Source organism: Rousettus aegyptiacus, unplaced genomic scaffold (assembly GCF_014176215.1).
Source record: "Rousettus aegyptiacus isolate mRouAeg1 unplaced genomic scaffold, mRouAeg1.p scaffold_m13_p_13, whole genome shotgun sequence".
NCBI classification, from domain to species: domain Eukaryota; kingdom Metazoa; phylum Chordata; class Mammalia; order Chiroptera; family Pteropodidae; genus Rousettus; species Rousettus aegyptiacus.
In genome coordinates this window covers 15686579-15711243 of record NW_023416288.1, presented here as the reverse complement: position 1 = coordinate 15711243, position 24665 = coordinate 15686579, and the positions used below count along the sequence as shown (strand labels likewise).

The 24665-nt window shown below is 38.1% G+C and overlaps 1 protein-coding gene across 3 annotated transcripts in view; it reads right to left on the bottom strand.

Moving 5' to 3' along the window:
* Positions 1–24665, bottom strand: part of CDK14 (cyclin dependent kinase 14) — a 504271-nt gene that overhangs the window by 391680 nt on the left and 87926 nt on the right. Inside the window, exon 1 of one of the 3 annotated variants that reach the window (XM_036230329.1) lies at positions 12833–13103. The exons of the other annotated variants lie outside the window; for them this stretch is intronic. The gene's annotated coding sequence lies outside the window, so the exon portion shown is untranslated. Of the gene's footprint in view, positions 1–12832; positions 13104–24665 lie in introns of those variants that run through there. 3 annotated transcript variants of the gene reach the window in all.

Here is a 24665-nt window from a genome sequence, read left to right as displayed (position 1 = left end):
CTGAATTTCTAACCTACAGGAACTGAAATAACCTAGTATATTTGTGTAATGTGTTACACAGCAAAAGAAAATTAATACTGAAATTGAAGCACTCTGATATTTGAGCAAAATGTTCTTAGGAACATTTTGCAGATACCAATTTCTGAATTTGATATACCATATCAGATCCACAAAAAAAATAAGTGATGATTTTTATGACCACTATCAATAAAATGACTACACACTGAGAGTTTTCTGTATGACTCCATCTGCATAAAGCCCATGAACAAGTTCTGAATATAATTAAATTTATACACAATTTATACTAGTCTCCACTTCGCCTGGGGTTTAAGTCAATACTACTAGTATAAGCACCTACTTTGTGCATGCATCTTCATCCAGGAAAGTAATACTTGAGTTTTCCACATAGGGCAAAGTGACCGTTTTGGAAGAGTTTCAAGTTTCCGATCTTTGAGACAAACAACTTAAACATGATCTAGCCATCTCTGTTAACCGTAAGCACAACAGAAAGTAGAATCCAGGCCCTTCACAGAAATATGAGAAACCAGCCCTGCTGACCTCAAGCATGAGCTTGTCAAGCAAGGTACCCTGCAGACCCTAAAGAGGATAGGACGGGCGGGGTCTGTTCTAGAGAAGGATGCCGGCAGGACGAAGTAAGAGTTGTGCTGATCCCCCCAGAAAGCAGTAATTTCTGGCAGCTTATGAGATAAAATCACTGAAGTGCCCAGGGCAGAAGAGAAGAGTGAGCAGAACAGAGTCCTAGCAATGAAAGAGGGTTCCAGAAGCCAGACTGCACACTGCTTCTGCTCCCCAGTGCTCAAGTCTTCATGTGGAGCCTTCTATCAGCCTGCCAGCAATCTAAATACATATTTCCCCTCCCCAAGTAAAATCTGTCTTTATTCCCACAATAAAGTGCTTATGGTCAGTGCAGCAGAAAGTTCCGATGACAGATATAACTTCATACTGTAAGAAAACTAGAGAGCAGAAGCATGACACGTCAAACTGGAAAAAATTAATGGGAACCCATAACCTCAAAAGGGCAGATTTTTCCAACCACCAATAGTAGCCCTTTGATCCACTACTAACTTTCATGCACACCTGTAGTGCCCAGATTTTGGTCTATGTTCCAATTCTCCACTTTATATAAAAAGAAGAATCCTTGGAAGGTGACTGATTCCAGTTCACAGGGCAGGAAGCACAAAACAGCTGTGAAATATCCAGCTGTTACCAGAAAACTAGGATCCTTTCCAAAACATCAGGGACACTGCTAGAAGGACAAAGGAACCTGCCTATAGGGGTTCTTACTGGCTAAAATGTGATTATGTATTTGAGCATCAAAAGGAAAATAAAATTCTGGTTAAATGGAACAAGTTGAGTTATTGAAAAACCATAAGTTCATTATGATTTCAAGAGAGAACAGTCAATATAAAGGGCAAATGGCAGTTATAAAAGAAGGATGAATATAATAGGATATGGTTAGTTTTAACACATGGAAATGTGAGTTAGCCAAGTCTAAAAAGCAGAAACTGTAGCTAGAAGAGGAAAGATTGATCAGGGCCTGTGGAGAGAGGGTCTATGCAGCACGAGTGTAGAAAGACCAGCAACACAGGATGTTCCAATGATGACAGACCAGGTCAATATAACACAATAATAGACTAAAAGGTATGCGATGTCACCTAAGCAACATTGTACAAAGAATATATCTGGTGGAAAGATACCAGATAGCGAAGAAAAATTATGTGAAACCAATTAGAAGGCATTTTTTTGGAAACAATTTAAATTTAATGACTACGTGAAATTTAACCCTTAAAAAGAAAACACAACTTAACCAGTGACTAGATCTGAATCACTTTGGGAAAAGCAATCAAGACTCCAACAGTCTACAACTCAGATCCTATAACCCTTGCTATTCTGAGAAGGCATCGTTTTACTTGTGGATTTGTAAAGATTACACAACACCAAGAAGGTTCAAAAAAGGTTATTACTGAAACCCCAGGGCATGGATTTAAATAAGTAAATCTATAACCCTAGGAAGATATAAAAAGAAATATAAAAATGATACTTAAATTAATTAAACCCACAGCATTGGTGATTTAAAACAAAGTAAGTGTAAGTAACATAATTTGCAATAATCATATTTGTGCGTGTTTTCTGTTTCAGGTATCTAAAATATGTTAAAATAATCAGTCACACTAAATTAGTATTTGAAATTAAGTGAATTTAATTGTCAGTAATCAATGCTTAAATAGATTGAGACAAATGACTTTCAAAAATATATTTATTAGCTATATATATTTTTAAAGACGTGGGCACTTGGCCAAGTACAAAGGCCACCAGCTGTGGATGTTGCAGGCTCAGAAGACCCTCGACCATTCCGTATCCCATCAGCTTTCACCATCCTGTACTCATACTTTACTAGTAACCTCAGCACAGGGCACATCAAGCCGTAGACTTCCTCACACACCAAGCCATGGACCCACCATACTGTTCAAGACTCTTCAAAAATTACCTTTGCTCAGAAGCCCTCGCTAATGAAATCCCGCCCACTCAGACAAATCCTTCACTGAGAATACAGCTCCAAAACTGTACATTTAGTCTGCTCCAGAATTCTGCATACCCTGGATTGTAATTCTTTTTGTAATACTTTTAACCTCAACAATCTGACTATCTCCACCAAAGGGCAGAAACTGGGTTTCTATTCATTTTTTACCCGCCAAGAGCACCTTTTTCTTCAAATCTCTGCTTGAAGGGTCTGGTAAAGGTTTTTTGACTAACTTATGGAAGGTAAGGAGTTTCCACAGGTTTAAGTGGTTTTCTCGAATCATGGGGCTGGAAGAAAACACCTTTGGTTCCACTGCCCAAAGCCAATCACAATGAACATCTGTGCTACCAGTACCACCTGCAAAGACCGGACATTCCAATAGTAATAGGAATTAAGGATATATTTTCTCTATGACTGCATTTTTTTTACACTTCCTTGTTCCATTTAGAAACTGAAGTCACAAAATTTACATAAGCAGGGATGTCTCATGTACTTAAAAACATAAAAAGAAGAAATCATCACAAATACCAAAATAAACTCGTTTTTTGTTTGTTTGTTTGTTTGTTTGTTTTGCCAGTAAATTCAGCTAGAATTTCAAACCAGGTTAGAGAGGCATCCACACATTTTGGCTGTTCATCTGAATCAGTTATTTTGGTCCACTCATTATTAACAGGGGTCTGTACACTACCCAGCAGAATCAAAACTCAGGAAAAATTGTTACAAATTCAAACAGTGTTGGAGGCTCCCAAAGTCACAGTTTGACCTACAATTTTAGCTTGGAGCTATGTAAAATCCAGACAACTGTCTACCATACTCACAGCAGTGGATTTGAAAGAGCACAACTTAATTCAGTTAAGGTTGGCATTCATTTCAAGTGAATTCATTTGGGCTGAAAATTGTCCCTTTGAATCAACCATTTTCAGGTGATCGGCATTTTACTGAGTTCAGAGTGTGATCCTCTCTGCTTCTTCACTCCACACTCTTCATGAAGGCAGATACCAGAATAAAAATTAGTCTAAAGGATTCAAGTTGACCCATAGCAAATATGCATCATGCATCAGGCAGTAAGCTAAGTCATGGTCTTTTGACATTCATAAAAGGAATACCCATCACAGGTCCGATGCAAAACTAAAATAAACAAAAATCTTCACACTCAACCTCTTACATTTGTTTTTCCTTTCACCCATTACCCAGTGAGGGCCTGATGGCTTTCTCCTCAGATTCTTCTCTCAAAATCTGCTCCCAATAAAAAACCATCATCAATCACAAGTTTTTGAACACTTAAATCAGTGTACTACTCCCACCAGAATCATTTAAACTTTAAGCAAAATACACAATCAAAAGCTGCATCCCTTGTAAAAGGTATTTCAGCTATTAGGCATAAGTGGGCAAGATATTTGGGGTGGAGCTGGAGGTTCCTAATACCACTGGAATTATAACCCATGAGAGCGGCCTTTATCTCTAACATAAACCTGCAAGATCTAAAAGTAAAAGGATGCTGTCCTCTCTTTAATTATAGTCTTGTCTGTTCTCGTGTGTCTGTGTGTCTGTGTGTGTGGGGGGGGGTGTAGCGTAAACGGTTGGAGCAAAAATATAGAGTGTGTTATCTATATGTGTATAGAGGGATATACACACAAATGTACTTTTATTTATAGCTACATTTTATCAGAACCAAGATCTTGCCTGAAATCATCTTCAGAACATTAGCTAATATAGAGACAAGCCTCCTGCTCACATAAGCCAGAACTTAATGACTAAGAACAAGTCACTTAAATTCTCTGGGTCTCAGTCATCTCATCTGTAAAATGAGACAGCTGGAGTGAACAGCCCTTAAGATCTTTCATGGCTCAACCGTTCTACTATAAACTCTAGACAGCAGTTTACAGCTGGTAAATGATTTTAAACAGATCAACTAGATGAGACCAGACACATAAATTCACTCCTTTGTGCTTCCTTTTACATTCCACTTCCCTTAGGACTTTCGGGTTTAGAAAGGAGGCAGCCAGGCTCACACCGTGAACACCTACCTCCCTGACAGCTCCATCTCTGCAGGGCTTCCTTAAAGCTAAGGCCCTGGCATCGTTTCTCAGAGAAGGAGTCTGGGCCTTTTGGCTGAGGAACTGTTTGTAAGCAGCACGGTGCACCAGTAACTCTGTAGCACATCTGGCAACCTTGGTTCTAATAAATAAATGGTTGTGCCCCAATGTCACTGTCACTGTCGCAACCAAAAACGCCCTAAGAACTGAATCATTTTTAGATTGTACTTCATAATTTGTCACTTAAATATATGCTGTTTTATATGCTTTCATGTAAGCAACTGTGGCATTTGTTTTCATGTGTTTGGTTTATTTTGCTGGGGTGGGAGGGGGTCTTTGTTTTGCTCTGTTTCTCATGTGTTCATTGTATTTCTATGACAAGACTCTATGTACCTTGAGCACAGGAACCATATCTTCCATTTCTTTAATGTCTCCAAAGCCCAAAAGGCAGCATGAGAAGGGTGTTCTGTTAATACGCAAAATTGGACTGTTTTCCTTACTGTACGCCTTCCCTTTTAACTAAACACAGGCCATTTAAAAAACCAGCCCTAAGAAAACTACATAACAATAAGGCACCTTCTGAGCCTAGATATTTCCCAGTCAATGAAAGGCTTTCACCAGCTGTTCCCACTCACCAGAACTCAATGTCTATTATTGTGATTTAATTTAAAAATGCTTATTTTTCTACTGACTGGTTTCTTTGGGGTCTGACCCAATTTCATTTAAATCCTGAATCCATGGCTAATGGACACAGTTGAATGGAGAACTCTTGAGGACATTACATTCCTTTATGCCGTGTCAGTGACTGTAGTTTTGTTATACCCCGTACTGGCTGCAATGCTGACCACATCAAGAGGCTTGATCATTGCTTTACTAATTCAATTATGATACATTTAGGTGGTCCTCCCAGCTGCTTGAACTTTTAATATACATTGCTAAAAATAATTTCGTTTAGTTGCTTTCCCTTCTGTTATAATTATACACGTGACTTAGATATAAAAAATAGTTTTTGCTCATAGGCTCACACAGAGATGCATATCTTTACTGACCTCTAGGTTCTTTATTTTGTCCAAATCATAATGATAAATTTAACATAAAGTTTAATGAACACTCATAGTTCACGTAGAAACACCATCTCTATTGTAAGTTGTGGTACAGGTTTTTCTGCACGTAGTTATCTTTGGGGATCGGGATTCCATCTGGGATATTCTCTAACCCCTTGCTACTTACAGACAAGCAAGCACTGGCATCACCTGGAATTTCAGGCCCCCTCTGCTGCCCTTCCCACAGCCTCACTGAGTCAGAACCTGCATTTTTAACAAGATCCCCAGGGGATCTGTGTGCACATTAGTTTGAGGTGCAGTGCTCTAAACCGTGTAATGACAGATTCTGCTGCTACGGTCAAATAAGGGATTGAATTGGGGAGAAAGATCAAGTCTTTCAGAGGCAAAATTTGTTTCAGTCTTTGGGTGCAATATGAGTGATAACCATTTCGATATTCCTTGAGTAACATTTTTGCTCAAACATCTCACAAAAGATCATGGTAATTTCAGATAATTCTTTAATATAATTTTGAACTCTGAAATAAAGTTTTTCAGTAAGACATACCCGATATGTTTATATTGGGTATATAAATATTATTTATAATTTTTTAAAGCAATAGGATTATAACGAGTTAGGAGTAGAAACAGAAAAATATTCATGAGTTATAACAGCCTATGTAACATTACTTCCTGCATGGTAGTGTATGGATTTATATGTTTATAATACAGAAGCACTGTTTTGCCACTGGCCACCATTTATGGAAACAAACAGACAAACAAACAAAACTATCACAAAATTCTAAGAAGAATTAAACCCAGAATCTTGTTTTGTTCTTTATTTATTAGGTAGCTTTGAGGGAAAATAATAAGAAGGAATTCACTTCGAGATCCAGAAACAAGATTTTAAAGAGAACTCAACATTTGTGAAGAGTGCCATGTATCCTAAAAGAGGCCCTCTCCTGCGGGGTGGGAGAGAAGCCCTTTGCCTACATGGCATAACTGAACATTTCCCACTCCAGACTGGACAAAAGACAAGAACCTCTATCCCAAACAGAAGGACATGGCAATTCTGCAGAAGTCTGGGTCACTGTTTCCACTAAAAATCCACTAGATATCCCAAAAGGTCAAAGGGACAAGGAAAAAAATATGTGAATTTTCTGACTCCCACTTGACATCCATAATTATATATTGGTTAAAACTCCATCATGGAAAAAAAGAGTCAAGAGTGTAGCAGTCACATCGTATGACCAAATGAATATATAGTGTGGGGAGGTGAAATACTAGAATTGACTCTCTATCGCCTCCCCTCGCCCATTTATATAGCCCGAGGGCTCAGAAATGTGGGGCATGAAATGGGAATCCCTATGAACAACGAGGGAGGGGTTTTACTGAGATCTCACAAAGAAAAAGCCTATTCCAACCTACAAAATTCCCAGAGCGGCAGGAAGGGGAATACCCATTCTTCACAAAACAGAAGATTCGAGCTACATAAAGTGGCTCACACTGCATGGCCAATTAGTTTCTTCATCATGACACTGTTCCCTTAAACCTCTTATTCTAGGGGAAAGCAAAAAAAAAAAAAAAAAAAAACCTGCTCCTGTAAATAGGGACTTTCTCCCATCTCTCATAGAATTTACAGGTTTAAATATAGACTTTCTTCTTATTAGGTTTTGTCTTGGGTCCTACATGAGAAGGGGAAACCAGTGTGTGTTTTCAAAGGACCCGTCACCCTGGAGAGGTGTGTGATATAATCTGGCAAGGGGGACTGACTAATATGAACAAACTGCAGAAATTCAAAAACATCTACCATGTCAGAGGCACTAATAACCAATAAACGGCTCTGGCCGAACTCAGATTCACAGATGTTTGAAATCAGCAACACAGTCCAGGATGCTTTCTATCTGTACACATATGCTTAGCGTTTGAGGGTTTGTTTGTTTTGCTTTTTTTTTTAACATCATGAGGACCGGAGAAGCTGTCATTTGTCTCAAAGGTTGTGCAAACGACACTCTCAGGTACCTTCTGAATTTTGTTTCTCTTCTGAGTTTCACTGCACCACCCATAGCTTCTTTGTACTAAACCAGGCTAGTTCTTCCTTCGTGTGTATACCTTTCAAATATCTGTGGCTCGCTATCCTGTCTCTCATGTAAGATAAAGCATCCAGAAAGCATAACAACATTAAAAATAGAAACTGAAAAGGCACTACTGGAGGTACTGACTGATCCATTAGGACTTGAATTTCTTTCCCTTGGTAACCATATGAACAGCATTTAAAAATAAATATTATAAATATTTTCCAATTCCTTCCCTGAAAGAGAAATAAAATTATGTACTATCTTCTCACTCTGAAACAGATGGCTATATAAATAAATATAACACATTTCCTCACCTACATAACCACCTTTTTAATAAAATTTAAATGGATTATTAATACTCAGATAATAACTTAGTGATTAATATCAACAGTGTTGTTACAAAGTTTAAAAGTTTAATGTTTTTATTCTAGATGCGAACCCCACCAAAGAATTCAGAAAAATATAGGGCATCACTCAATATAGGATTGACTTTTGAAGCTATTAAATTTTTCACAGAATCATATATGGGTCACTAACCACACAGAGCTTATAAAGAGAAACACAGGAACAATGAACCTTTGGGGAGAAAATAGAATACAGCTTTCAATGCAGCTTTAACAATTGGTCCATCTATCGTAAAGAGCTGGAATTTCAGCAATAATAGATTTGACAGCATTCCATTAATAATAGTCCTAACTGATTTCATGAGGACTGGCTCTGTAAGCCTTTCCTGTGACTGAGACAAGTCAATAGTGAATCCTGACTGAGATATCCAAGGTGAATAGAGAAGAGCAGTAGGATACACACCCTGCTGCTTGTCTGCCACCTGGAAACAACCCCCAGTGCTTCCAGGGGCATTTCATTGTCATCTTTTTATTTTTAGCAAGATCTCATTTAGCTGAGGAATAAGCCACTGGGGCAAACTTGTATCAACTGGGCAGAAAAGGAATTCTATAGAACTTATATCTTTCCAAAACCTGCCGCTGATAAATAGAATACTAGAGCATTCGTTCATATCGTCCTTTTATCCACTCAAACCCAGTAACATAGAGAAATTGTCACATATGCACAATTATCAAGCAAACTAGAGAAGGGCCTTGGGCAATATATGATGCAAGGTGATAGAAAAGATATGGAAATGACAGATCTATATAACAATGACAATTATAGTGATGGATATTATTACATAACAGTTACTATGAAAAATGCTTTGTCAGCATTTTCTCAATTAATTTCTACAACAACCCCATGACGTACTAATATCATCCCAATTTTACAGATAATAAAATTGAGGCACACAAGTAACATGTCCAAGGTCACACAGAGAGCAAGCAAAGGAAATGGGATTTATTCCAAGATCTTGACTCCAGAGCCCAAGCTCTTGGACACAGGTTTCTTCCCCACACACACCCCCGGAATTCTATCCCAAGAGAAACAAAGGGCAGACCTGATCTGCAACACTTCTCTGATTCTCCTGATACAAAGGAAAAAAGCACTTTTAAAGCTGAGCAAAATAACTGCCCTCCCCTCCTTCCAACTTCTGCCACCTACTTTTAACCTACTCTTGACTAATCTGATTCTGCCTCATATAAAAAGACAGGCCTGAAAAGCGAAGTAGTTAAGGGGGCAGAAAGCATAAGATTCGTTAAATAGGACAGGCTGATGGGTAAGAAGGGATGACTCAGGCATTGGACATTGATTGCCATGTTGAACCTTCCTCCTCCATAAATGCTTTTGTTTCCTGAACAGTATGTTAAAGACATGGATGTAAACTCCTGACTGATCCAGTCTAAGAATCATCAAATCAGTTACTGGCAGGTAAATGGACAACTCTGGGAGCCTTAACCTGGCCTTTTCAAAAGCATTCTCTATCAGAAAAACCATCTGGGTTTAAGAGAAGCAATATCAGGAGGAAATTTGAGAAAGGCGATGCTATATGATGAAGCCAGGCTTACCTCATCCAGTAGAAAACTGCCTAATATGGCATCAAGTTTATACCCTCTAACTAGGAGAACACCTGGGGTTTTCGGATTGAGTGTTCACTGAAAACAGCAGTGGAGAGTGAAAGACTTGCAGTGGGCATCAGGAGACTGACTAGAGTCTCACTCTCCCATTGCCTGAAATGAATGACGATGAGCCAATGAGATAATACAATTGCTGAAATACCTGCCACTTACTTCTAAGAGTCTCTGATTCTATAAGAGGGCCTCAAGATAATCGATCTTGACTAATAAAGTTAGACAGACTAAAGGACTGCAAGCAGAGTGGGCACAATTCAAATATTAATAATAACAAAAGCCACAGTCCAGCCTTCCACTGAATATTTCAGCTGATTATTACTCTCAATCAGCAAAACACTGATGTGAAAATCTAAGTAGCCCAATTAACATGCTCAATTGCTAGGCCATGTAAAGAATCCAAATGTAATATAACCATAGATCGTCCCCTCAGTGCATTTCTATTCCTCATTCCTTGTCCCTGCCCACTGGTTTGTTTTTAGTACTTCTAAATTATCGGTTATGGTATCCATGTGGGGACTTGATTTAGTGAAATCATGTAAGGAAAGAAAATTGCTGTCTTTTCCATATAATAATCAAAACATAGGTTAAAAAGGAATGGAATTCTGACACATGCTACAACATGAATAAACCTTGAAAACATGTTAAGTGAAATAACCCAAATACAAAAGGACAAATATTGTATGATTCCAGTTGATATGATATGAGGTACCTTGAATAGGCAAATTCATAGACACGGAAAGTAGACTAGAGAGTACCAGGAGCTGGTAATGGGAGGAGAAAGAGGAGTTATTATTTAATGGGCAGAGTTTCTGTTTGTGATGATGATAAAAGTTCTAGAAACAGATACCGGTGATGGTAAAACATTGTGATATACTTATTGTCAATGAATTGTATACTTATTAATGGTTAAAATGGTAAATTTTGTGTTATGTATATTTTACACAATTTTAAAAATGAAAAAAAAAATCAAAGCATATAGTATCTGTTTCACAAGAGCCCAAAATGGAAAAAAAAAAGTGCCCCAAAATTTCTCCTTGAAATATTTTAAAAAGAAGTACACTGTAAGTTCCCTGAGGACAGGAACCCGATCGGTTTTACTTACTGATACACAGTAGTTAAACTATTACAAAGAAGACTCTTCATAAATGTTTACTTAATAAATAAATAGGAGAAAGAAAACAGATAAAGGATTCTCCTTAATAAGAAACATAATATTCAAAAGCTCAAAATTTAATTATTCATGAGAAAGTATAATGGAGCATATTCCAGAAAAAAATACCAGTGCTATCAGATCTGAGCTCCTTCAGTTCAGGGAAGAGAATACATCTACCTCATCTGTGCTTCCTCACGGCATGTCCTACCACTTCTTACACATTGTAGATGGCTAATAAATGTTTGTAGAATGAAGAATAAAAACATGTGTGATTGTAAAATCAATGTCATATTACTGCTCTATTTATTTCCCTTTTTAAAAAATTACTTTTTCAAATGTACAATTCCTCTGTCATAGGGTAAAAAAATAAAAATAAACCTCACAGCTTATACAGGGTTAAGGTAAAAATATAAATAGCTAGAATACATTACTCTCAGAAAAAATAACAGTAAACACAGGGCACGTTATCTTCTGAATAAAAAAAAAAGTCTTTTAAAAAATGAAGTATGGTAAGGAATAGCTTACAGTCCATCTTGACTTTTTAGAACATAATAAACAATGTCAAAATATAAAAAATTTTAACTCTTTTTGGAAGGAAATTCAAATGTTGATTCCCAAAAATCAATGGCAACCTTTACAACAAACAGTTGAGTGAATACGGAAGCATATTTAAGGCTCCTGCCCCCCCCAAAATTCTAATGAACCCCAACATATTATTAACTATTTCTCTCAATCAATCTATCAAGTAATCAAGTGTTCTTTCTTAAAAATACCTATATTACAAAATTATACACAACTGGCTTATTGCCAATAGGCTACTGCAAGTTACTGGTGATGTTCTCAACTAATACTTACTACCTACATCATCTACATTTTATGTGAATTACTGAGTTAAAGTATACATAAGTAGAATATTTTTTAAGCAAAAACTCAAATGCTGACAGCCCTAACATTCAGCACCTATGTAATAGATCCTTATAGATTCACTAGGACCATGCAATGTAGTAGCCTCACTCTGGACAACATTAAAACATGTCCTTCAACTACAACCATCCCCACCTCCAATACTGTGTGCCAATTAACGAAGGAAATAGGAATTCAACTTCTGTAAATATTAAGGTTTACATTTCTGTCCCACGATTGTTATCTTCTTCACGAGCAGGTGAGCATCATTTTGGAGCAGCCTTTCTGCTGCCCACGTCCTTCGTGCAAGCAGGGGTTCTCCATTTGCATCCAAAATGCTAATGGTCCACTGTTAGAGCCAGCACTTCAAGCAGAACTGCACGAAGGATCATCACTTCCACACATGAAAGCACAACCACTACAGGTGTAACGATGCAAAATACCAGCACACTGACCTCTGCCAGGCAGCACACACTTAAAGCAGGTGCGTTTCTGCGCTCCAGAAGGGGAGGGGGTTGGATGAGCAGGAAGGAAGCCCCAGATCCCAAACACATCAGAGATTTTTATTCCACTCAGATCCAATCCAGCTAATTCATGGACATCAGTTTACCCAAATGAAAAAAGTGGTCTCCCGTCCTTCACTGGCTTGACTGAGGGCATGCAGCCAAGCCTAGCTAGTCAAAACAATCTGTAAGATCTCTTTCAGCTGTAATAAATAAGATGAGTTTCAGAAGAAATAAGAATCAGCTATGGCAAAGCAGCACAGCCGCCAGACCTTTTCCTCATTTTCCCATTGCTACTGGTGTTTACAAACTACAAGCAGTAGCCTCGGGAACCTCGGGAGACTCTCCCATGAGTGACCTCCTGTCGGATCCCTAATTTGAATACCCCCTTGATCAATTTGTGACATTTTTTGGCAGTTAAATGGAAGAGGATGAGTGAAATGACATGCATAAAATGAATCCTTTTTAAGTTGTAAATGAGTGAGTCAGAATTCAGACTTGCCGAGATGCTCCAAATTAAAACCCTTGCTCTAATTTTAAGCATGCTCCGTCTTACCGTTTTGCTGTTGTCTCTCTCAGGCTTGATTCACCTGGAACTCTTTAACATGTCTCTAGCAATGTGTTTGCACCAGGCCAGGCTCATCCAGCAACTGAATTCACATCTTTCTGCACTAGCAAGCTGAAATGGTACGGCCGTACTACAACCAAGAAAGGGGGAAGCAGAAGCAGGAAAAAAAAAAAAAAAGCAACAACCCAGAAATCACCCCAGAGAACCTAACCTCAGAGAAATAAGAGCAAAAATGATTCAGAATACAAAGGACATGCTAACATTCAGTATCTATAGCTTTAACAGTTCAATTTTTCCCCCAAAAAAACTAATTTTTTTTTTTCTCCAAACACGATGGACTTGCCTGTGGAGTTCCCAGGAAGGCAGAGTAACCGGGCTCTGCAGCAGCATTGCAGCCAAAGTAACTGTGCATATGCTGTCCAGGCAATTCACAACACACTGTCTCTTCAGAAAGATATTGATTTGCAATGCAGGGCTGCTTCAAAAGAATACACAATTGGAGCCAAACAGCTAATGGTGATTGCATGGGAGGAAAAACATTTAATCAAGAGGATGCACCTCATCATGCTCAATTCAATTTTTTTAAAAGCACTGGAGAATGCTAGTAAGTGTGTTGAGTGACAACCCCATTAAACAATAATCTGAGGTCCTACAGAAGGCCAAGTTTAGGCTACCATCATTCATGCTGCAAAAAGCAGCTGAAATGGTTTAATGTGTCTATGTGCATAAATTTTCATACGCAAATGAAGCATAATGAGAACTCTAAAATAATAATGCACCAAACACATGAGGTAAAAATATACACAGGTGTAGCGTTTTGGGACTAAAGTGATAAAATACATAGTTATGAGCCTGCAGAATTCTTAGTGGGGTTAGAGCTCATACTTCTTTCAAAAGTAAAATACCAACACAAACCAGATCTCAGAAACCTTAGGTTAATTATGTCAAGTCATACCACACAGTGCTGGGTGGCAAGGAAGGATGTCAAACTGCCACTCTCATAGCGACCCCTACAGGAGAGTGGTTGGTCTACAATTCATCCCTGTTTAAAGTTACTTCCTATCCTCAGAAAACAGAACCACACAAGGGCATGAATTAGATTAAGACACAGAGTGGGAAACACGGCACAGGGAAGGTAGTCAGCAGTAATGTAATGGCTATGTGTAGAGCCAGAGGGGGGAAGAGTAAAGGAAGGGATCATTTCATAAACTATATAAATGTCTAACCAATGTATACATGAAACTAATAATAAAATAAAATAAAATAAAATAAAATAAAATAAAATGCTAAAAAAAAGACACAAAGAAACAACTGAGAAATACATTAGGCAGGAAATAAAAAAAAAAAAAGTCAGCCATGAAATCTGGCCTCATAGATATTCACTTAATCAAGAAATTAAAGTACAAGAGGGGGTAACAACTATGTCAATGACGACAGCCAGGATTACCACAGCTCCTGGAACCGGGTACACACGTATCACCAGAAAGCTCAGGGAAAAGCATTTTCCCTTCACATTCTAATTGGTTTAAAAGAATCGCCTCTCCCACCCCCACGTGCAAACCATCCTTACTCTCATCCTTTTGAATGACACTGTGAAGATCTGAACTTTTTCTGCAACATAAAAGCTCATTCAAAAATATTACAAAAAGTTCTTCAAATACTAATATTATATACTCCTTTTTTCATCAAAACCAAGAGAGCTACCTCCTTAATATCTGAAAACTATTGTTATATGAACATCATTTCTGCGTAACAAACTTCGTTTCAACGAGTCGTTCAAGAATCTGAGGTTTTATAGTTCTCAACCCTCCAGCCCACAAAGACTCTTGTTTTTTGAGAACCAAAAGCAATTCTTATTTGAATCTTTTAGAATTTAATCATATGCTGCTTCATAAAACTCTCCTGTATTTTTGGCATTTTCCCCCATTTTAAGGCCTGAACGGTGTCCACTGCATCTTTTTTATTCCCCCAGAGCACATAACACAATGCTGGGTTAGGCATCTATCGATATATTAAACAAACATTTAACAAAGTAATGAATTTCCCAACTCCACATTTTAGGGCTTAATGTCCCCTCTCCTGTCATTCAATGTTCCCTAAGGAAAATACATGTTAGAAGTATTATCTTTAGTCATTTCATCTAAGTAGTTCCCATAGGATAAGGATATATACACTGTGTTCACTAAGCTATCCTGAATAAAAACCAAAAAACTTAACACAATGAAGAGTCTCCGTTATTCTTTCATTTATTCATTCAATAAGCATATATGGATGTGCCTGGCAATGTGAACAGCCATGTTCTCTGCATTCCAGGAACCCAATGAGTGGCTAAAAATAAAATGATTGCAATACACTAAAATGAGTGTTCTGAGAGCACTTGTTCGGTACAAATAAGGTTCCCTGGTGGCTCAGAGAAGACTTCCCTGAGGAGCCAGCACAAAGCAGAGGCTTCCGGGCCTTGTCGAGGATGGGGTGGGCATTTGAAGAACAACAGGACAGGACTGAAGGATCAGAGCCTGAACCTGGAAACTGTCTGAGGAAACCACGGAGCACACATTGGTGGCGGCTGTGAATGAAGGCTGAGGGAAAAGTAGCCCAATGTCAGAGCATAACAGGCACTGTAAACTATGCTAAGAAATTAGGCACTTTACCCTACAGGAAGTTGCCGTTTGACCCACAAAAAAACTATAAGCAGAAAAGTGGCTGGATGGGATTTTTCATTTTATAATGAGGTAACGGCATCAAAATGGATTGGAGAGGGAAGGGGTGTGAGGCGGCCCCCTGAGATACTAAGAAAATGGTTCAGTCAAGGCCCTGAAGAAAAGCAATAAAAGTGGAGAAGGAACACCAAAGGAGGTGAGAGAGACTCGGTATGAGTTCCCTGCTGAGCAGGACTTGACACGAGGTCTAATGGAAAGGGAAAATCCAAGCACAACTGAATTCTTAATGTAATTAGGTGAAAAATGGGGCCATAAACCACAGGAGTGAATACAAAACAAAAGGAAAAACAAAAGCTTGAGGAATAGGGAAAATGATCATGAATTCGATTTTATTGTTACCTGTAGGGTAAAGTGCCTAAAACTCAACATGTAACAATAAAATCTTTGGAACAACCAAGGGAACATGTTGATTAGGTACTATATATATAAGGGTCTAGAGCCTAGAAAAAAAGAAAGGTCAAAAGTTCGCTTATGTGTCCTAAGTCAGGGTTTCCTAGAAATAATGCTGAGGCAGGGTCCTTGTTCACCTCATTTATTGAGGACATGCTCTCAGAGAAAAGGAGATGAGAGGTGGGACAGGAGGATGGGGAAGAGCCAAGGAAGAGCGTGGCCTCAGGTGAAACAACTGCACCCAACGTTAGTCCAACTGAAGCAAGAGGGCCGGCCTTGTGTACATCTGGAAACCCCATTGCCTGAGGCCTGGAGGGGAAGGGCTGCCATTGAGCCTGGGCGCCTACTGATCAAGTGAATCTGAGCAAGACACCCACAGCAGTCACCAAGCAAGGCTCGGCCATGATGGACAATTTTTCTTTTCCACAAAGCGGATTCCTGACTCAGTAATCTATGTCTTTGCTCCTCCATCCACCTAGAATGTTCTTCCCCACCCAATTCCTTCTTGTCACTCAGTTGGATCTCAGGAATCTCCACCTGAGAGTCCTCCCTGGGCTCCCTTATCTGTTGTTGATCCTGTCCCTCCTGTCATACTGTACTGCTTTTGTTTCACTATTTATCTGTTTGCCTTCCTCCCCTACTAGAATGTAGACTGTTCAAAAGCATGGACTTCTACTCATTTGTTCTCCTATGTTTCCCCAGCCCCTAGAACAGCACTTAACATTTGTTGAATAAATAAATATTAGGAGGAGCTGCTGATGACAGTAACTCAAACAAATTCTTTGAACTCCTATAGAGTGGAAATGGACCGGGAGCTTGAGAAATTTTGTGTGTGTGTGTGTGTGTGTGTGTGTGTGTGTGTGTGTGTGTGTGTAGGGGCTGGGGGCAGTGAATAGCATCAACAAATGTATACAACTATGCAAGAAGTTTGGCCATAGAGCAGAAGTAAAGATAGAGGCTAGAGGGCAAAGCTGCAGGAAATTAACCATTATGTTCATGTCACACAGGATTCATAGTCTACTGCTATTAAGAACGTCTTTATTAGAGGACAATGAGATGTATCTGAAAGCACATCATAAAAGAACAAATATTAGAAGTTAAATAATGGGTCTGTCTTCAAAGAAAAGAGACAATAAGTCTTTTGTGAAAATAGCATCTCAATGGATAAAAAGGAAAAGATAAGAAAGAAAATTGACAAAAATGCTGGAATCTGACATCTGCTTGGGTTATTTTTGTAGAAAAATGAAAACTGATCTCTTGAAGTGCCTGCCTTTATATGCAACTTTTAAAAATTCTAAAGAGTATTAAGGATTTCTCTGACTTTTAAAATGGATTATAATAAACAATCTGATCTTCAATTGATGATGAGGCCAATTACGAACATTACTAACAATCATCAGGGTCTAATGAAGAGTACACAGGGTCTTTCGATCTTGATCTCAATAACTGACATCTATGCATTTCTCTGCTGCATTTTGGGGGTTCATTCTCTTTTTGCCATCAGGCTTTCCTTCCTATGGCTCTAAATGTGTCACTTCCTTCTACCGTCACCACACTCTTCTCAGTCTTGCCATGAGCTTCCTCAACCATCCCTGTACTAGGCAGCTAGATAAACAGGCTTATTAGAAAACTGTTTGAATAGAGGTTTGAGTTAATAGGTGAGTTCAAAGCAGTACTAGGAACTTTCCCTAGAATGGAGAAATATTAACCTAGGCACTCACTGACCACAGTCTGTATTCTACAGGCTTTGCAGTTCTCATCTGTGCAGAAATTCTTATTTCATATCAACCCACCTGGAGCCATCACAGATATACGAGGCTGCCAGATGTCTGACCTTCACTTATATAAGTAGGATATTATAGACAGATGGGGCAAAGGAAAAAAAGAAAAAGTACCTGGAAAAAAGGCAGTAATTGAAAAAAAAAGGATAGAGAAAAATCAGGGTTTTTTTTAACTGAAAAAGAAAAAATAAAACATTAAGTGTTTTATAATGAGGAAAGGGGTAAGAGAAAAAACTACTTTATGCATATAAATCTAATACAAGTCATCTAACTTTATGCATTAATTTCATTAAATTTTAAGCTTTGATGGAGGGAAAAGTATTTTTATTCTGAAAATTGACAGAGAAGATGAAAATTTTGCAAAAAGACTTTGAACTTCAAATAATCATAATACCATGTAACCTCAGCAATTTCTTTCTATTGTAAACTTTACGGTGAAATGTTCATAACATGATTGATTTTAAAATGTTCATGATGTTTTGTTAACCTAAACGCTAAAAACTTTAATTCTTCTCCACTGATGTCGGTCCTTACTTACATTCCTATATCTTCAAAGAAATGTTAGTTACTTAAAATACCTTCTCAAAACACTGAAATTCTGGAGGGTTTGCATTTTTGAATATTAAAAGCCACTACTTAACCACAATACCAAAAATATCCATATGTCATTCATGACATTTCATGGAAACTTTAGTATTTTCTTGTTAATATTACTCAACTGAGTGTTTTCTGGATTCTGGAGGAAGGAAAAGTTAACGAATTTTATCAGTAAATATATGCAATTTGATCAAAACCCAATAAATTTGTTCCTGAAAAAAAAAAAAAAAAGCTGCATTCTGTTAAATTGCACCCTAAAAAGAAGGCTTATAGTGAAAATACAACTGAGGGCAGACCATTCAAATACCAGAACACTAATATAAACAAAACAATCCTACCAAATTCACCCACACAGGCCATATCTTCATTTCTCCCTTCCCTATGATGCTGATGCTGAAGCTTGCATACAATAGATGCTCTACAGTTGTTTCTTGGCCAGAGATAAATCCTGTGCTGGTCACTGTGAACTGCAAAAATTATGTCCAAGGAAAAAGTTCAGTTATGAACTTCATTAAGGTCGGAAATGAAAAGTTCAAAGATAAAGTTATAACAGGGGAACCTTAAATTATGTTTGTTAAAAAGGAACATGGGAAGGTTGAGAGTCATGACTCTAAAGACTGAAACAGGTAGATGTAGATTACGATAATAAAAAAGTAGGCCTTATTTTTGCCTATATTTCAAAAACCTGAAATCTGATGCTTCTACCCAAGGTTTCAGCCTACTCCTTTTTAGGGGACAATGTTTTTCTCCCTGTAAACTGTATTTCCTGGTTTTGTGCCATCAATGACCCCAGGTAACAACTTGTTTGCAGCTCAATCTTTGCTTCTCTTCAGTTAACTTTCTAATTCTTGACACATAAGACTCGTATTTGCATTAAAACATGTATTATGTGGTTTCTACAAACATATACATATACATGTATGTATTCATTATTTATTCAGGTGTTATGTAAAAAGCACGGGCATTTACATGGCCCAGCACAGTTTAACCTATTCACGCTCCAGCAAAAACACAACTGGATTTTTGATGTGATGCCACAGCCCAAATGTGTGAAACGAAGCAGAAGACCCAGATGTAAAAGTGATTTTATTATGACCACATTCACAAACGAACAGTATCAGAGTTCCAAATGGGTAGCACTAAGATGATCTGAGAAATGTGAATTAAATTAAGACTTCAGTAGCAGACACGAAATCCTCGGGTAGCAACAAGAAGAAAGGCAAAAGGCATTGAGAAAAGATGTGAGGATTTTCTCTCTTCCTGATGTCAGGGTGCCAGTAAGGAGAGAGCTGACAAATCCATGACTATCAAAAAGCTTCTTAAGGAGCTAAGCCTCCTTTTTAAAAAGTTACCTAAGTTTTTGAGTTAACTATGAAATGGAGAGAAAGGATTTTCTAGTTTGGGGTTATAAGTCAGCTTTATTGCTCTTAGAACTTTATCCCAGCTTTCTAAAATTTCACTTAGTTAGAAAACCAGGAAAATCCCAAAAGAAAGAAACTTTCCTGCCAACCAGACATACAAGAAATAATTTCAAATTACAATTGACATTTTTAAATTTAGAAATTCCCTGTCACTGGTCTAGTACTTTAAAATAGTAAAATAAAAAGCATTCCTGAAACAATTTGTTTCCTTTGTCTTATACATCTAAGACATAAATAAAACAGGAAGCAGGGCCATGGGAAAGAACAAATAACAATGCTTGTATATTCAACAATAAACACTCATAATAATGAAAAGATAACCAACTCACAACTGAAATTAAAAGATGCACTCCTGTGTGATTTAATTAACTTTCCAGTGGCCAATGTTTTAGTATTTGCCTTTTCCAGCTAATACTTGTATAATTTAGATCCTAAAACCATATGTACATCACTTTCAAAGAACAGAAAGCAAACCCAAGTAATCATCTGTCTAAGGAAGAATTATCAGATGGTCATAACACCAATCCAGTATCACTGACAAAACACAGAATGAGGTTCATCACAAAAGAAATGCATTAAAAGGGATATTAAAAAATTTGAAGTGTTTTAATTTACTCCTCCTATACTCCTTTTGTATCCAATAAAACAGTGACAACAGCAGCACTCAAACACTGGTTGAATCCTTTCTGCCACTCCTTGTGGAATGTTTTTCTTGAATGGTTATTAAAATAAGATAGGACTTAGTAGTTACAGGAGGGTAGGGGGTAGGGGGCGGTAGATGGCGGGGGGTGGGAAGGATTTAAATCATTTCTTCAACTAAAAATAAATAAATTATAAAAATAAATACAGTATAATCTTGTCAGAAAAAAAAATAAGATAGGTCCCTGGAAGAGCTCTTCCTCCCACACTGAAGTCTAGGGAGGCTGCACTCTGTCCAGGACCAGACAAGGAATCCAACTTGGGCCAAGAGTTTCTGGGACTTTTCCAACCAGAGCTAAAATGCATCCCATTCCTCCATCCCTGATGGTGGCAAAGCAGAGAAAGCATCAGCTTAGAAGCCACCAGTGTCAGTGGCTCCAGCCCTGTAGAGAAGCTGAACTGAAATCATAAAACTATCAAGGAATAAGGGTCTAGAGATGAGGGCAATAGACAGCACTGATAACAGGGACTCCCTAGTCCTAGCCGCTGAGGTCCTTACCAATGCCTGGTTGCTTGACTTTCCAAAGCGAGGTTGCTAAGCCCTTGTTTCTTTTCTGCTACACTACCCTCCTGAAAATTCCCATTTTTTTCTTTAGCTACTTCAGGTCGATTTTACTTCCTTGTAACCAAGAGCACTTGTACACGTGGAAATACATCTACAAAGAATACACAGCTACTAGGAAGCACTAATGCTGGAGCTAGAGCTAAAAGTGACTTAATAAATGAGGAGATTTATGATCGATGTTGACTTTTATGATGGTAGGAAAGGATGGGTGTAATAGCAACATGTAGTCTACATGTTATCGTATGTAGTAGCTATAACAAAGCTACTATATACGATAACATGTATACTATAAATTTATACTAAATTATCATATACATTAAATTTTTTTAGTTTACTGTTAAAATTTGACAGGGGAAATTGTGTAACTGCTGTAAGTCATGGGGTATTACCTACTAATGAGTTATCTGTACCTGTAAGAAGCCTGCCTACTTGGACCAATTAACTTCATCAGGCATCCAAGTTGCTGTGGGAGCATGTGTGCAAACTCCAGACACAGTACCTAAAGGGAAATAAACTGACTTAGCCTTGCAGATTCCATTTATAAAGTGTTGGTAAATATCACCACCACTAAGTAGCTAAGAAATGTCACAGGAATTATGGAAGGGAAATCAGCTTGTTATGCTAACCCTGAGCTTTAAAGGCTTCTGGTGACGAATGAAAGAGAGTTATTAAAAATTAAAGAAGTATCAGCAAGGGGATTATGGAAAAAGTCACAAAAGTACACTATGGACTTCTTATGGAATATATAAAGAAAGTGCTAAGAAGATAGAAAGTAAACTACATTTTCTGTATTTCATTACTGAAGTATTTTTTTCATGTTCTATTCATTTGCCAACCATTTATTAACCATTGTATTAAGTGCTATAGGAGGCATAAAAATGAATGAGACACAATTACTGCTCTGCAGATACTTATACAAATAAATATGATGCAAGAAATAACTGCCACAGACATAAAAGAAAATACTATAGGAGTTCAGAATAAGGGAGGCCTCGGAATGATGGACAGAGCAAAATTGGCAGATTTTCAGTTTAGGTACTCAAATTCTGAACACCAGTAACAAAGAATTCAACAGGTAACATGTTGGGGGGAAGGGAGGGGGACCGGAACGTACATCCAAAGACCGGCAATGATTACTCCTAGCACAAGAATTGTTATCTATATCTGGATGTAATTTGATAGTTCAACAAAAGCATCTTTGTAATATCATAGGAGTACAGCCTAGAAGAGCTGAACAACTTCCGCAATTTGAACCCTCGTGAACAATGGTTCTTTTCTACACCCCCCTCCCCCCGGGTGGAAGATTATTTGGATAGATTCCAGGGACTCCAAGTACACTGCCTGTCCATATGGTTCAAAGATGTGTTTTCCCTGGTCACCCTGGACACAGACAACCAAATCCCTTTTCCATAACCCTTAAGAAAAATTAAGCTTTGTAAATTGCTGCAACAGCTAGTGATGAGAAACTTGGAGACTATCTTTAGCTTTCATTTCTCTCAGTACTGGAGAATACAGATTCTAATTTAGGGAAGATGGAGTTTTACTCATCACAATACAAAGGCCAAATTGATTAACTTAGTTTTATCACTCCTCCCCCCGAAGCACCAGATTCCCTCAATAGTCATTGGTTCTCCTAATCTCTCAAGGAAGATTTAGTTCATATTTAAAAAAAAAAAAAAAAAAATTCAGTTCATACTTCCTGACTGACTCCATAACAACCAACTCCTTTTATGGGCATGCAGTAACTACATCACAGGCAGGACCACCTGACTTCAAGGACAACAGTCTGGTGCAGATCCACCTTGGTTCAGATATTTCCTCTCACACCCATCGAGGTTCTTTAACTCAGGACTCTAAGGGATGAAATAAGTTCGATAAGGAGAAAAGGAGCAACATCATGGTTGAAAACACATAAACAGGTACATTGAAGCACCAACCAACACAAGTCCAGATGGAAAACAACTAGATGGAGAAGAACATGAGTCCAAGAATCAAACGAACATGGGTTCCCAATCAGCAAGAAAGCTCACTTATGGGACTAATAATAATAATGTTTATATACTTTAGAGCATTGCTGTGAGGCTAAATGATGTATAAACTGCTTAGAACAGTTCAGTAAATCAAAGGCTTTTACAACTCAATGCTAAGCATAATGTATATTTAGAGCTGATGATGCACTTGGTCTGTAGGCACCACAGACACCCCTTTATCCTGAGGCTCACACTTCTGCAGAGGTCCAGTAATGCTCTTGGTTCTCTGACATCACATCTGCCTGAGCACTTCCTTCTGTAACAGCCATGAGCTGATACAGACTCATTTTCTGTCACTCCTTCAGTCCATCAGTTCCTAATGATTTGATTCTTCTCCAGTATCTATTTCTATTGTCATTATACTTTGCTTTCGCACCATTCCATGAAATTCAACCACTTTTTTAACAGCTGTAAGTGCTACCTTATAACCTTTCTTCCTGATATTTCCTTTAGCTAAAAGTACAAGGAGCTATTTATAGTTCTCTGAGTTTTAATGAGAAAATTTAGCACGCTCTCTCTCTCCCTCTCTCCCTCTCTCTCCTCCTCCCGCTCTTCCTCTCTGCAGTACGAGCTTTTCTCACCATCTTATTTCTCCACTGTAACTGCAAAGCTGCAGCTTACAAGTCAAGTCAGAACTGAGAACCCATAATGAAACTTCAAAGTAAGGTTTATTGAACAGATTAGAATTACAAGAGATTTTACCATCATCAGAACACACAAGGGAAATTTCATAAGTCGTGAAACCCAGCAGAGGTGAACTTTACATTTACCAACAGGAAAATCAGCCATATAATAATGTATTCTTACCTGACTGCCACTTGAAATTTTGGATAATAGGAGATTAAAAAAAAAAAAATTCATCAAGAATCAATTTTGCCAGTAGCAACCAAGTTACTTTTCAAATAAACAGTCCCAAACTGGCAAGCAGGCAGACAATTTCAAAAAAAACTGGGGGATAGTTTAAGAGAATTTGTGCCAGTTAGGAAGCTGGACTCTATCTTCTGAGACTGCACTAAAAAAAAAAAAAAAAAAAAAAAAAAAAAGTTCTATCTGATAAAAAATAAAATAAAATTCTAAGACAGAAGACTTCCCAGGCAGTGCTGGCACCTTAGACCTCTTTTCATCTCTGTCTACACTCCCTCGTAAGGTGATCTTAAATGTAATGGGTTAAATGCCATCAATACCTGAGGGTTCCCAAATTTATACCTCTAGGCCCTACCTTTCCTTCATCCCAGCTCATATATCCAACTACTTATGTTACTTATGTGACAACTCCTTTCAAATGTCTAACAGGAAGTCCAAAAACCAAATTCCTGATTCCATACCCTCCCAACCCTGCTCCTCCCCACTCAATATTCTCCATCTCAATAAATGGCCCTACCATTAATATACTTGATTTCTCTAGTTGAAAACTTGAGAATCCTTAATTGCTCTCTGATATCCCACATCTAACCCGACAGCTAGTTTTCTGGCTCTACTTTCAGAACATATTTCAAATGCACCCAGTTCTTAGCACCTCCACTGCCTCCATCTTAGTCCAAGTTGCCATGTATCTCTGGACGGTCACAACAGCCTCCTAACTCGAGTGTCTTTCTGCTGCTACTGTCCTTTTCTTCCC